Raw genomic sequence first — 12,333 nt, 5'->3', positions numbered from 1 at the left:
TTTCTCTTCTAGGCAAAATTCCAAAAAGGAAACTAGGTTTAGCCGTGGGATTCCATTTTTATGATTAAACAGGAAATGAGATTCTCCGTCAAAGTACAATACTTTTGTTACTTGTTTCCGTCCGATAATAATATCTCTCGGATGTAACAAACCTGAGGATCTAAACGTCAGTTGGCTTTCATCTAATTTATGCATCATTATTTTTAGTGTCGTGTTTGTGATCGTCAGGAATTGCACTTCCAGGTCAGATCCATCACCTCCAAATTCTATTTTTTCCAAAGCCTTTAAAACAATACAAATAAATAATTTGTGACGAATGAAGGGACTCTGTCTCCTGACTCACGCCCATCAGCTCTTTGCTGATGCATAGCAACTTCCTGTCATGACTCCATTGAATTTAAAATTCTCAACTTCATCTACAAATCCTTCCACAACCTCACTCCACCCTTTCCTTTATCCTTGCACCTCCTTATATGCCCTCTGACTTCTGTACATCCTTCCAATCTCCTCCCTCACTCCCCTGTGCCTCCACTAATACTGGCAGAGTTAAGCCCTTTTCCTCTTAGTTTCTCTAAACTCCATTTTTAATCTGATTCCTTCCTACATTTCAAAACATGCAACTTTTAGGACAAAGTCAGTCCCTCAGTTCAAGAAACATTGTTCACTACCTCTATCCATTACAGACTCACAGAATTGTTATGGAGCAGAAGGAGGCCATTCAGCCCATCGTGTCTGCACTGTCCAAATGAGCATCATGATATGGTGCTGTTCCCCTGCCTTTTCCCCATACTCCTGCACATTGTTTCTGTTCAAGCAATCGTCTAATGTCCTTTTGAATGTCTCAATTGAACCTGTCTCCACCTCATTTCCAGACAGTGCATTCCAGACTCCAGCTGTCTGTGTGAAGTTTGCACATTCTCCCCGTGTCTATGTGGGTTTTCTCCAGGTGCTCTGTTTTCTTCTCACAGTCTGAAGATCTGTAGGTTAGGTGGATTGGCCATGCTAAATTGCCCCTAGGACCAGGCTAGGGTTATGGGGATAAGGTGTGGGTGGGATTGTGGTCAGTGCAGACAAGATGGGCCAAATGGCCTCCTTCTGCACTGTAGAGTTCCATTATTCTATGATCCTAATCACTTGCTGGGTGAAAATGTTTTTCCTCACATCACATTTACTTCTTTTGTAAAACACTTTAAACCTATGCGCTCTATTCTTGATCCTTTGACAGTTTCTCCATCTACCCTATCCAGCCCCCTCATGATTTGAACATCTCTATCAAATCTCTTCCCAACTTTCTCCACTCCAATGGGGAACTGTCCAAACCGATACTGGATATTATCTCATATTGGATAATTTATACCATTTCTCCAAATGTCCTTCCAACTCCCTCAAAACTTTACTGATGTTATCAGCCTCAATCAGCTCCCTGGGTAAAATATTACAAACATTCTCCAACCTACTTGTCCTTAGGATTTCTCACTGATTTCCAAGAAACATTGAAGACATTGAAAGACAATAAGGGCCTGAGGCTAGATGGCCCCTGAGCAAAACCATTTCAAAAAAATCAATCCTTTTAAGTTTTTTTCCACATTTCTTACTCTAGATTATTTCAATTCTTGCATCTAAGGTCACTCTCTTCAAAACGTAGAAAATAGAGCAGGAGTAGGCCACTCGGCCCCTCAAGCCTGCTCCGCCATTCAATATGATAATGGTTGATCTTCTATCTCATTGCCACACTCCTGCACTCTCACTGAGTTTCTCATTCTGTTCTTTCACAATGGTGTATTCTGACCTTTTTGTTTATGTAAATCTTAAGTAATGTGTGCAAACAATAAGACAATAAATAGTTCATCCATTAGGATTATCCTATCACTTCTGCTCTCATCACTTGTGGTAAACCTTGTTTTAAGTTTAAAAATTAAGCCAGTTAAACAAATTAGTATGCATCTAACAAATGCAATGGCAACAATAATGCCTATAAATGAAGATTTAAATATGTTACTTTAGAGGGAGGTGATGGCCTAGTGGTATTATCGCTAGTGTATTAATCCAGAAACTTAGCTAATGTTCTGGGGACTAGGGTTCAAATCCTGCCAGGACTGTTGGAGGAATTCAATAAAAATTTGTGGAATTAAGAATCTGCTGATGACCATGAAACTATTGTCAGTTGTCAGAAAAAACTATCTGGTTCACTAATGTCCTTTAGGAAAGGAACTCAGCCATCTTTACCGAGTCTGGCCTACATGTGCCTCCAGAGCCACACCTATGTGGTTAACTCTCAACTGCCCTCCAAGGGCAACTAGAGATGGGCAATAAATGCTGGCCCAGACAGCGACACCCATGCCCCATGAAAGGATAAAAGAAAAATTCTGATTATGGCCCAGGGGCAGACAGAATCCCAAGAGGGGTTCTCCTCAGTGCAAATCACATAATGGCCCCTCTCACAAGATTCTCCAGCCCTAATGCAATTTGCACCTGGCGTGCTGGGCTGAAGAATCGTCATGAGAATCTGTTTCTCCCTCCACAAATGCTGCCAGAATTGCACTTTCTGCTTTTATTTCAGATTCCTAGCATCCGCAGTATTTTGCTTTTATTTACCTGTTAAATGTTTCTGCTTTATCTTCTTCCTGAAGATCCATTGTAGCTATAGAGGAATAGTATCGTTCTTATAAGTTGACCATACATAATTCTGATTGCCCATTGTCACTGCTAAGATCCGAGCCTTGCAATTTGTTCCAACGTCTCCATTTAAAAGTGAGGGAATTACAATAGATTGCCATAACAGCCAACAACCATCATAGAAGCCCATGAAATCAACAAATATAAACTCAACAAAAACAAGGCCTGAAAACCAAGGGTAACAGAAATTGAGTTACTGAGATTTATGCTGCAATATGAATAATGTTAATTTGAAATATCTAATGAGTATATTCATTTCAGAGGTACGTTTACCCTTTTGATTTCCCAATGGATTAAAATGGGGTGGCACGGTGGCACAGTGGTTAGCACAGCTGCCTCACAGCGCCGAAGACCTGGGTTCAATTCCAGCCTTGGTGACTGTATGTGTAGAGTTTGCACATTCTCCCTGTGTCTGTGTGGGTTTTCTTCAGGTGCTCTGGTTTTTCTCCCACGGTCCAAAGATGTGCAAGTTAGGTGGATTGGCCATGCTAAATTGTCCTTTAGTGTCCAAAATGTGCAGGTTTGGTGGATTGGCCAAGTTAAATTGTCCCTTAGTGTCCCTAGATATGTAGGGGAATTAGCAGGGTAAATACGTGGGGTAAAGGGGATAAGGCCTGGGTAAAATGCTCTGTCAGAGAGTCAGTGCAGACTCAACGGGCCAAATGGCCTCCTTTTGCATTGTACAATTCTATGAAAAAGTAGGTAAATTATCATATGCACTATACACATATATTCTTAAACAAAATATATGCACCTCATCATTTTGAGTCAGACCCTAAATGAGATCAGTTAGCTTCAGTGTGGAAGCAATTATTTTCCCATTGCTGACACAGTGGAATAGCAGAACAGATTTGTGGTGATTTTCTGTCTGCCAATGATAGGTTTCATGTAGCTGGAAGGATAGACGTGAGAACCTATACAGAAGGATGAAAAGAGGAGAAGTTCTTTGTGGTTAACGTGCTTTATACTTTAAGTGATATGCACTTTTGTGGCAGTTCGGATATGGTCCAGGCACTGCGACTGCCGGCAACAAAGAGCAAATGGGATTGACAGCTTCATAAACGATGGAAGTCTGTGAGGAGCCTGTCTCTTTCTAAAACAGCCGATCTTTAACCCTTTCGACACCTGCCAGTATTTCATATTCCAAAAGCTCCACAATTCCTTCCCTGGCAATGTACAAGCTCGAAGGACTTTTCTTCAACCTGGTCGAAATGGGTATTTATTAACTCCAAAACCTATGTACACATATCCAGTAAAGGGTTCAAGTTAGATGTTATCTCTGCGCTTGCTTGTACACATGGCTCTGTCCAATACTCGCATGCCTGCTTCTCGAGATTTTCTTTGAGCGTGCCTTTTGTCCTGGGGGTTTTCTTTCTCTCTGCACATTTTTACAAGTTTTAGCATTCCTTCTATTCGCTGCCACCATGTTGTAGTGTTGTATACCACTCAGTAGATCTCAATGAAGTCATCGTAATCTTACGTGGGTTAACTAACATTTATTAACATTTCTTGACTATAAAAACTTTGTACATGTGTACTAAGGGGTTCAAGCTGGGAGCTGTCTCTATGCTTCCTTGTGCACACAGCTCTGTCCAACACTAACTACGGCTGTACGGTATTCGGTTCCATGTCAACCGTAAATGTGCCAGACCCTTACTTTACAACTCCTCCATTGCCCTGAGATAAATTCGCTATATAAAATGTAGAAAAAATTGAACAAATACACACTGGCGGCTGATTCTGTTTTGAGTTTCAAATTTTAAAATTTTGAAAAGACGGTACCACAAAATGGTGGCGACATCTTTCTTATTTCCTTCCTGTTGCATCATATTGGCCCTGCAGGTTCAAGACTCCATCCACATCCTTGATTGGACCGCAAGCCTGCCCTTGCCCACTAACTGGCCAATCCAGAGAAAACCACAGTCAGGCGACAAGAACAAAGGGATTCTCATCCCCATTGGACTCGGACATCAGAGTCCACAAGCTCCCAGGGGTGGGAGGAGGGGAGGGGTCATCCAGACTTGAAATGTTGGCTCTATTCTTTGTCCACAGATGCTGTCAGACCTGCTGACATGTTACAGCATTTTCTGTTTTTGTCTCAGATTCCAGCATCCACAGTATTTTGCTTTCATATAACGGAGGAAAGTCCTGCCTGCTGGCTCTCTTTCCCTGGGGTGGCACTATGGCTAGCACTGCTGCCTCACAGCGCCAGGGACCTGGGTTTGATTCCCAGCTTGGGTCACTGAATATGTGAAGCCTGCACGTTCTCCCCCCGTGTCTGCGTGGGTTTCCTCTGAGTGCTCTGGTTTCCTCCCACAATCTGAAAGAGGTACTGGGTAGGTGCAGTGACCTGAACAGGCGTCGAAGTGTGGCAACTAGAGGAGTTTCACAATAACTTCTTTGCAGTGTTAATGTAAGCCTTGCTTGTGACTAATAAGTAAGTAAACTTTACAAACAAAACACCCTATAGATACTGCCTGATGCCTGAACTGCAGAATATGTCCAGCTTTTTCTGCCCTTCTTTCAAACTGCCAGCATCTGCAGTATTTCATTTTGATGGCATGTCTGCTTAAGCTATTTAGACACTAGAATAGCAATCGTAAATTTAATACTATTGGGTGGCTAAGTGACCTAAATGGCCTTTTTGATTGCACTTTATGTTTTCATGTTTGTAACAATCCCTTGTAACTTCTTTTTAAAAGCCTCCTGATGGTGAAACTCGATCTTTAATTAATTGCTTGTAAGAGGATCTGAAAATGAAGATTAATACCCATTGAGTCAAAGAGTGCTATTAAGAACTTCCCAAAAGTGCATAATTATACATTTTATAATATTAACATAGAATATTAAATAATTTAATGTTTAACATACTAAGTGCAAGGAAATGGCAAGCAAGAGCATCTAAAGTAAACCAATCTCTTTAATAGATAGCATTTCTTGGTAATTGCTTAGCAGTTGAAATATTTAATGTTTATTATAATTATTAACATGGGATGCCATAAGTGGGTTAAGAGCTTAACAATTGCATTATGGACTCAAACCTGTTCAAAACAATGAACATCACTGCCGATAGAATACAAAAATTCGGCAGTGATTTGAAACCTGTGATTCTGGGAGGAATTTTCCTGTCCCGTCCGTAGCAGGCATTGAGGGAGCAGACCATGCAAACGTTCATTGACTTCCAGCAGGATTTTCCAGTTTTGGGGCAAGTGTGGCTGGAAAATCCCAGCCTTTGGCCGGAATTTTACCACCATGCCCGCCCCAGAATTGAGCAGGCAAGACTTGCAGAACAGAATTCTCCATGGGCCTCCAGCGGGATTTTACGAGTCTCGCCCAAGCGAGGTCATAAGATCCCGGCCTTTGTAGTGTGAACCAAAGGATTCACTTTTGCACCATTAAACCATTTGACTCCTAGCTTTAGAAATAAAATCTTACATTGCAATTCAGGCCCTTACAGAGAACAGCTTCACAGACAATTAGCTAATTTTGAAGTGTAGTCACTGTTATGCCTGCAAATACGACAACACATTTGCACACCAGTGCACACCAGCAGGGGTCCCGCAGGCAGGTGGGTAGGGGATTCCTGGGGTTTGATGAGAGGGTGAGATTTCAATGTCAGGTTGGTGAAGGGAGTCAGTGGGGGAGCAACGTAGTCCCTGAGGGGAGGGTGCCCCACATCTGAAGGGGCCTTCACATTGAGATCCACCCCCCCTCACTGTTCACCTAGCCCCTTCCCATCCAAGATTGAGATTATTAACGTTTTCTATCCAGCAACCTGTCCAACCGATGCTCACCTACCTAAAACTGAGGCTGGGCTAGAAAAGATCCTTCAGTGGCCAGCTAAGGGCTTTGGTAAGAGTGGGTTCCCTGTCCAAGGCTCTATCCATACTACTGCAAGGATCAGATGAGTAGAGTTCCAGAGGAAATCCCATCATGCAATTTTATCCCCCTTCCCCCACCTTCCACCCTCTGGGAGAGTGTAATATTCTAGCCCAGCAACAATGAAGGAACAGCAATGTCCAATTCTAAGGTCTTAAAAGAATTGGCTAGTGAGATGGGTGACGGGTGGAATGTTCCCGTCCCATCTACTATGGGGATCATAGCAGGCGGGACACAGACCATGCAAATATCCGTTGACCCAGGGCGGGATTTTCCCATCTTGGGACGAGCACGGCCAGGAAATCCCACCCCATGTACTGGTTTTAAATTTCCAAAATTCCCTGGGTTTACGGAAAGCGCAATTAAATTGGAAAATAGCAAATGTAACTCCTTTATTCAAAAAGGGAGGGAGATAGCAGGAAATTACAGGCTGGTTAACCTAACATCTGTCATAGGGAATACATTAGTAGCAAGTTGTTATTGCAGCACCCATTGGGAAAAAAAATCAACGCAATAAGGCAGACTCAACTTGGTTTTGTGAAGTCATGTTTAACCAATTTATTAGAGTTCTTTGAAGGAGTCACTTGTGCTGTGGATAAAGGGGAACCAGTGGATGTACTGTACTCAGATTTCCAGAAGGGATTTAATAAGGTGCACATTAAAGATTATTGTGGAAAATAAAAGCTCATGGTATACGGGCAACATATTGGCATGTTTAGATGAATGACTAGCTAATAGGAAACAGAGGACAGCCATAATTGGGACTTTTTCTGTTTGGCAGAAACAAGCGGTGTGTATAGGAATCAGTGCTGGAGCTTCAACTTTTCATAATTTATGTTGGACTGGATGAAGGTATGGTTGCTAAATTTTCTGACAACACAAAGATATGTAGGAAAGTAAATTGTGAAGATTACCTAAGGGGGCTACAAAGGGATATAGATTTCTTTTTACTCATTCATGGCTCCTGGGCATCACTGGCTGGGCCTGAATTTATTGCCCATCCCTACTTGCCTGAGGGCAGTTGAGAGTTAAACACATTGCTGTGGCTCTGGAGTCATATGTAGGTCAGACTGGGTAAGGACTGCAGATTTCCTTCCCTAAATTACATTAGTGGGTTTTTCCAACAATGGTTTCATGGTCATCAGTAGATTCCTAATTCCAGACATTTTTTTTATTGCAGTAGATGGTGGAATTCAAATTCCACCATCTACTGCACTGTGACGGGATTTGAACATTAACTGAGTTTCTGGATTAATAGTCAGAGATAATATCACTTGGGCCATTGCCTCCTCCATAGGTTAAACAAGTGGGCAAAAACCTGGCAAATGGAGTATAGAGAGGGCAAAAGTGAAATTGTCCATTTTGTCATGATGAATTAAAAAAAACTTATTAACTAAGTGGTGAGAGATTGCAGAGCTTAGTGCATGAATCACAAAAGACGAATATACAAGTATAGCAAGTAATTCAGTTTTAAGTTTAAACACTGCAATGAAGTTATTGTGAAATCCTCTAGTCGCCACATTCCTGCACCTGTTCAGGTACACTGAGGGAGAATTCAGTATGGCTAATCCACCTAACCAGCACATCTTTCAGACTGTGGAGGGAAATTAGACCACCCGGAGGAAACCCACACAGACACAAGGAGAATGAACAGGCTCTGCACAGTGAGACCAGGACAAGTTGTTGGCAATCTGGACATCTAAAATCAGCCCAAGTCTGGATCCTCTCCAGGCCCAGGGGAGTTATCCTTGCTAAATCAGAATGGTATGTTCGCTATCAAATGAAGTAAGTAACGCAAATCATAACAGTTGCCTGACAAAATGAATCATGGTTGAATTAATAATGAATATCCTGTTCCTTTTTCATTCGAGTATGGTTGAGAGATTTTTCTGCTCTTTTTTTCAGCACTCAACATCTTGTACTTCAAGAAGTTAAATCTTCAAGTGGAAGTGAGTGCTTGCTACTGACATTTCAGACATCTATTGGAGAGACATTTTTCTAAGCTATAACTGAAACACACGTGTTCATCACCTCAAGTCTTAACATGCAAATGCATGAAACATTTAACCATTGAGGGGGTGAGCTGTAGGTTCTTTTCAATATGAGTAGATTTCAGGATATTTCACCAGTGTAATGATTATAGCCACATATGCAATCAACACCTGAAAGGTAATGGGCAAAATCTTACCAAAAATTGGCAAAGTGTTGTTGCCAGTGAACACACCTGTGTATATCTCTCCAGAATCCAGTCAGTTTCCCCTTCAGACTGACTCTTCCTCTTCCTCACACTGTCAATAAAAATCAAGGGGGTGGAATTCAAACTGCCATAGAGGGTAGTGGGGCTTAAACGCACAGGCAAAACCTGGCTACACTGAGATTGAGGCACCATCTATAAAGGGCGCCGCAGTCAGAACTGCAATAAACCTCTCCCCACCCCATCATTGAAACCTCAGGGACTCCCCTCCCCACCCCTGATTGGAGTCAGCATTCATTCCGATTCACCTCCTCCACAATCATTGACCACTGCTCCTTCCTTTGCGCCCCAGGTGGCCCCATCTCCACCCACAGTCACTAGCCCACCCATCTCTTCCCGCCATGATCATTGGCCCCATTTGTCCTCCACCCTGCACGTGATCATTGGCCCCTGCCCTCATGATCACGGGCCCCATCCCCCATCACTGGAGCCAGCAGCCCACCCCCTCCCACTGCAGCAGTCATTGCTAGCATTCCCCACTCATCTGTCCACTCCAGGGCTACAACCACATTTGCATTAACCATCCCCCCTCCCCACCATGAAGCTCCCATTGGGGCCTGCCCTTTGACACAGGTTGGCACTGCCAGAGTGGCACTGCCACCATGAGGCTCCTTACTGGGGCAAGTGCCAGGGGCATTGCCAGTGCACTGACTGGCCATGTTCCTGATCCCCCGGGGACTATACTTACCTATGCACCTCCCAGGAAGACTCCCATGACAGGTTCACACACTTCTGTGGGGGAGGGGGGTGCCCATCGAGTCCACACCGAACACAATTCCACATAGGCCACATCCTCACAACCCCATGTATTTATCCTAGCTAGTCCTCTGACACTAAGGGGCAATTTAGCATGGCCAATCCACCTAAACTGCACATTTTTGGACTGTGGGAGGAAACCAGAGCATCCAGAGGAAACCCATGCAAACATGGGGAGATCGTGCAGACTCCACAAGACGGTGAACCAAGCCGGGAACTGAATCAGGTCCCTGGTGCTGCGAGGCAGCAGTGCTAATCACTGCCACTGTGGGTTTCCCACAGTCCGAAAGACATGCTGGCATGCTGGTTGGTGAATTGGCCATGCTAAATTCTCCCTCAATGTAACCAAAGATGCGCCAGAGTTGAGATCTTCACAGTAACTTCATTGCAATGTTAATGTAAACCTACTTGCGACACTAATAAATAAATTTAGAACCTAAACTTAAAAAGATTAGTTGTGTATAACCTGATATGGCAAATCGCTTTATCATAGAAAAAACATTTTTGCTTGTCAACTTACATCCCCATTCCAATTTTTACTTTGCCAAATTTAGTTAAATGTTTTAATGTGCACAGTCCAAGAATACATTTGATTCATCTGCATTGACGCATCCACAATCTTCCACGTCATTAAGAGGATAGGAAGATAGCATCAGCTTTGAATGTCTAAAGATAAATTTGATCAAGATGATTAATTATTTGATGATTAAGATGTACAAGTTAAATGAATCACTCTCCAAACGGTGCAACGGAAGTCTGCAACATTCCTCCCCTGACCATTATGTTTTTTTGACAATTTTGGTAGCATGGGTGGATGTATTTGGACCGTTAAAACACAAAAGCCTCTGCTCAACTTTACAAAGTAACCAGGTGATCCAATAAACCACATGGCCGTTTTCTTGAATCCTGATGCACTGCAATGTATTCTATCTGGTACTGAACCCAGACAGTGGGAGCCAGCCTCCCCACAGGGGTCTTACGGTGCTGGATTTAGTAAGAGCAAGATCTCAGCTCACTGCTACCTTGATGTTATTGCAAAGCAAAACTACAATGACATTGAAACGATTTGCCATTGTTCTATAAATTGTCATTACGTCATAGAGGAAGAATATGAAAGATTTATGACTAAGCATTTGTTTAATATTAAGATGCACTAAAATCCAACTCTTAAATATCAGAACTTCATCAAAAAAAATCAAGAGCAGAAAAGGTAATCCAGCCCATGAACTTCATGGCTTTATTACTCCTGGTTCCCCATTCTGGCATTAAGAGCTTCTCTAATGTCTTTACTGCCTTAGATGTTTTTTTTGTGGCATGTGTTTAACATTAACAAAAATGCAGAAAACAGCAGTCTACTATACTTTGATCTGTCCCTTGGTTAATGGTGTGTTTTCTGTTTTAGTCATTGTGTTAATACAAAAAAAAACAACCTTCTTTCAGAACTGTAATGAAAGAGGTACAGCGCCACAAAGGTTACTTCAAGTGATAAACATGTGATAACTTAACGTTGGGATTGTCTGCTGTGAGGTTTAAAATCTTTCATTTTATTATATGGTTCTCAACTCTCTTAGGTGCCAGCTACATCTCAGCGGTAGCATTCATGCCTGTTTGTTGCAAGTTTGTGGATTCAAGCCTCCCTCCAGGGACTTGAGCACATAATCTCCACTGACATTCCAGAGGGAATGATGCGCTGATTTTCTGAAGAGACGTTAAATGGAGGCCCAGCCTGGCCTCTTAAAGTGAAAGAAGTAGAAGTGGACCCAAAACGTCCCAAATGCTATTGTGGACAAAGCGTGAAAGCGCTAATTCGTGGGTTGAGTCCTATAAAATTAGACAGTGTGGAAATCCAGATTAGCACACACAATTTTGACCTTAAATGCTGATCACCATAATTTGATGGAGGTGCTGAATAGACACTTGCAGATCTGGCAGTCAAACACTGATTAGACACAACTTTCTCTGCAGCATATGTGGTCTCCTCACACACAATTCGACTGAAGGGCGGCACGGTGGTTAGCACTGCTGCCTCACAACACTAGGGATCCAAGTTTGATTCCCAGCTTGGGTCACTCTCTGCACGTTCTCCCCAGGTCTGCATGAGTTTCCTCCGGTACTGTGGTTTCCTCCCATAGTCAGAAAAAAGGACTGGTTAGGGTGCATTGGCTGTGCTAAATTCTCCCTCAGTGTAGCCGAACAGGCGCCGAAGTGTGGAGAAAACGGTATTTTCATAGTAACTTCATTGTAGTGTTAATGTAAGCCTAGTTCATAGAATCCTACAATGCATGAGGAGGCCATTCGGCCCATCGAGTTGCACTGACCACAATCCCACCAATGCCCTATTCCCATAACCCCATGCAATGCCCTATTCCTAACCCCTAGTTAATCCCCCTGACACTAAGGGACATGGCCAATCAACCTAACCCACACATCTTTGGACTGTGGGAGGAAACTGGAACACCTGGAGAAACCCACGCAGACACAGGGGAACATGCAATCTCCACACAGACAGTGACCCAAGCCGGAATTAGAATCCAGGTTGTGACATTAATAAATAAACTTTAACAAACTCTGGTTGGCACGCAGCGTGGAGTTGCCAATCCTCTTGGAACGTCAACCAAAGCCAGCAAAAATTAATGTTCCCGGCCCTATATATCATTGCTAACTCTGTGACCTTGCTGTAAGAAATTAGCTGCCACATTCTCCTGCAAAACAAGTCACCACTCTTTGTTGACTATGGGGAGCTTTGACACAGCCTGAGGTTATGAAAG

At 42.9% G+C, this 12,333-nt stretch overlaps 1 long non-coding RNA gene across 1 annotated transcript in view; it reads left to right on the top strand.

Moving 5' to 3' along the window:
* The window catches only part of LOC145361039 (uncharacterized), a 34,325-nt gene extending 25,742 nt beyond the window's left edge, over positions 1-8,583 (top strand). The window contains exons 3-5 of the long non-coding RNA XR_013889794.1: positions 7,337-7,407; positions 8,094-8,319; positions 8,461-8,583. This is a non-coding gene — a long non-coding RNA (uncharacterized LOC145361039). The remainder of the gene's footprint in view (positions 1-7,336; positions 7,408-8,093; positions 8,320-8,460) is intronic.
* The last annotated feature ends 3,750 nt before the right edge of the window (positions 8,584-12,333 follow it).

This window comes from Carcharhinus amblyrhynchos, chromosome 33 (genome assembly GCF_965287045.1).
Source record: "Carcharhinus amblyrhynchos chromosome 33, sCarAmb.v2.hapA, whole genome shotgun sequence".
Lineage (NCBI taxonomy): Eukaryota > Metazoa > Chordata > Chondrichthyes > Carcharhiniformes > Carcharhinidae > Carcharhinus > Carcharhinus amblyrhynchos.
Note: the sequence above shows the minus strand (reverse complement) of the source record. Positions and strands in the feature narration are given on the sequence as shown.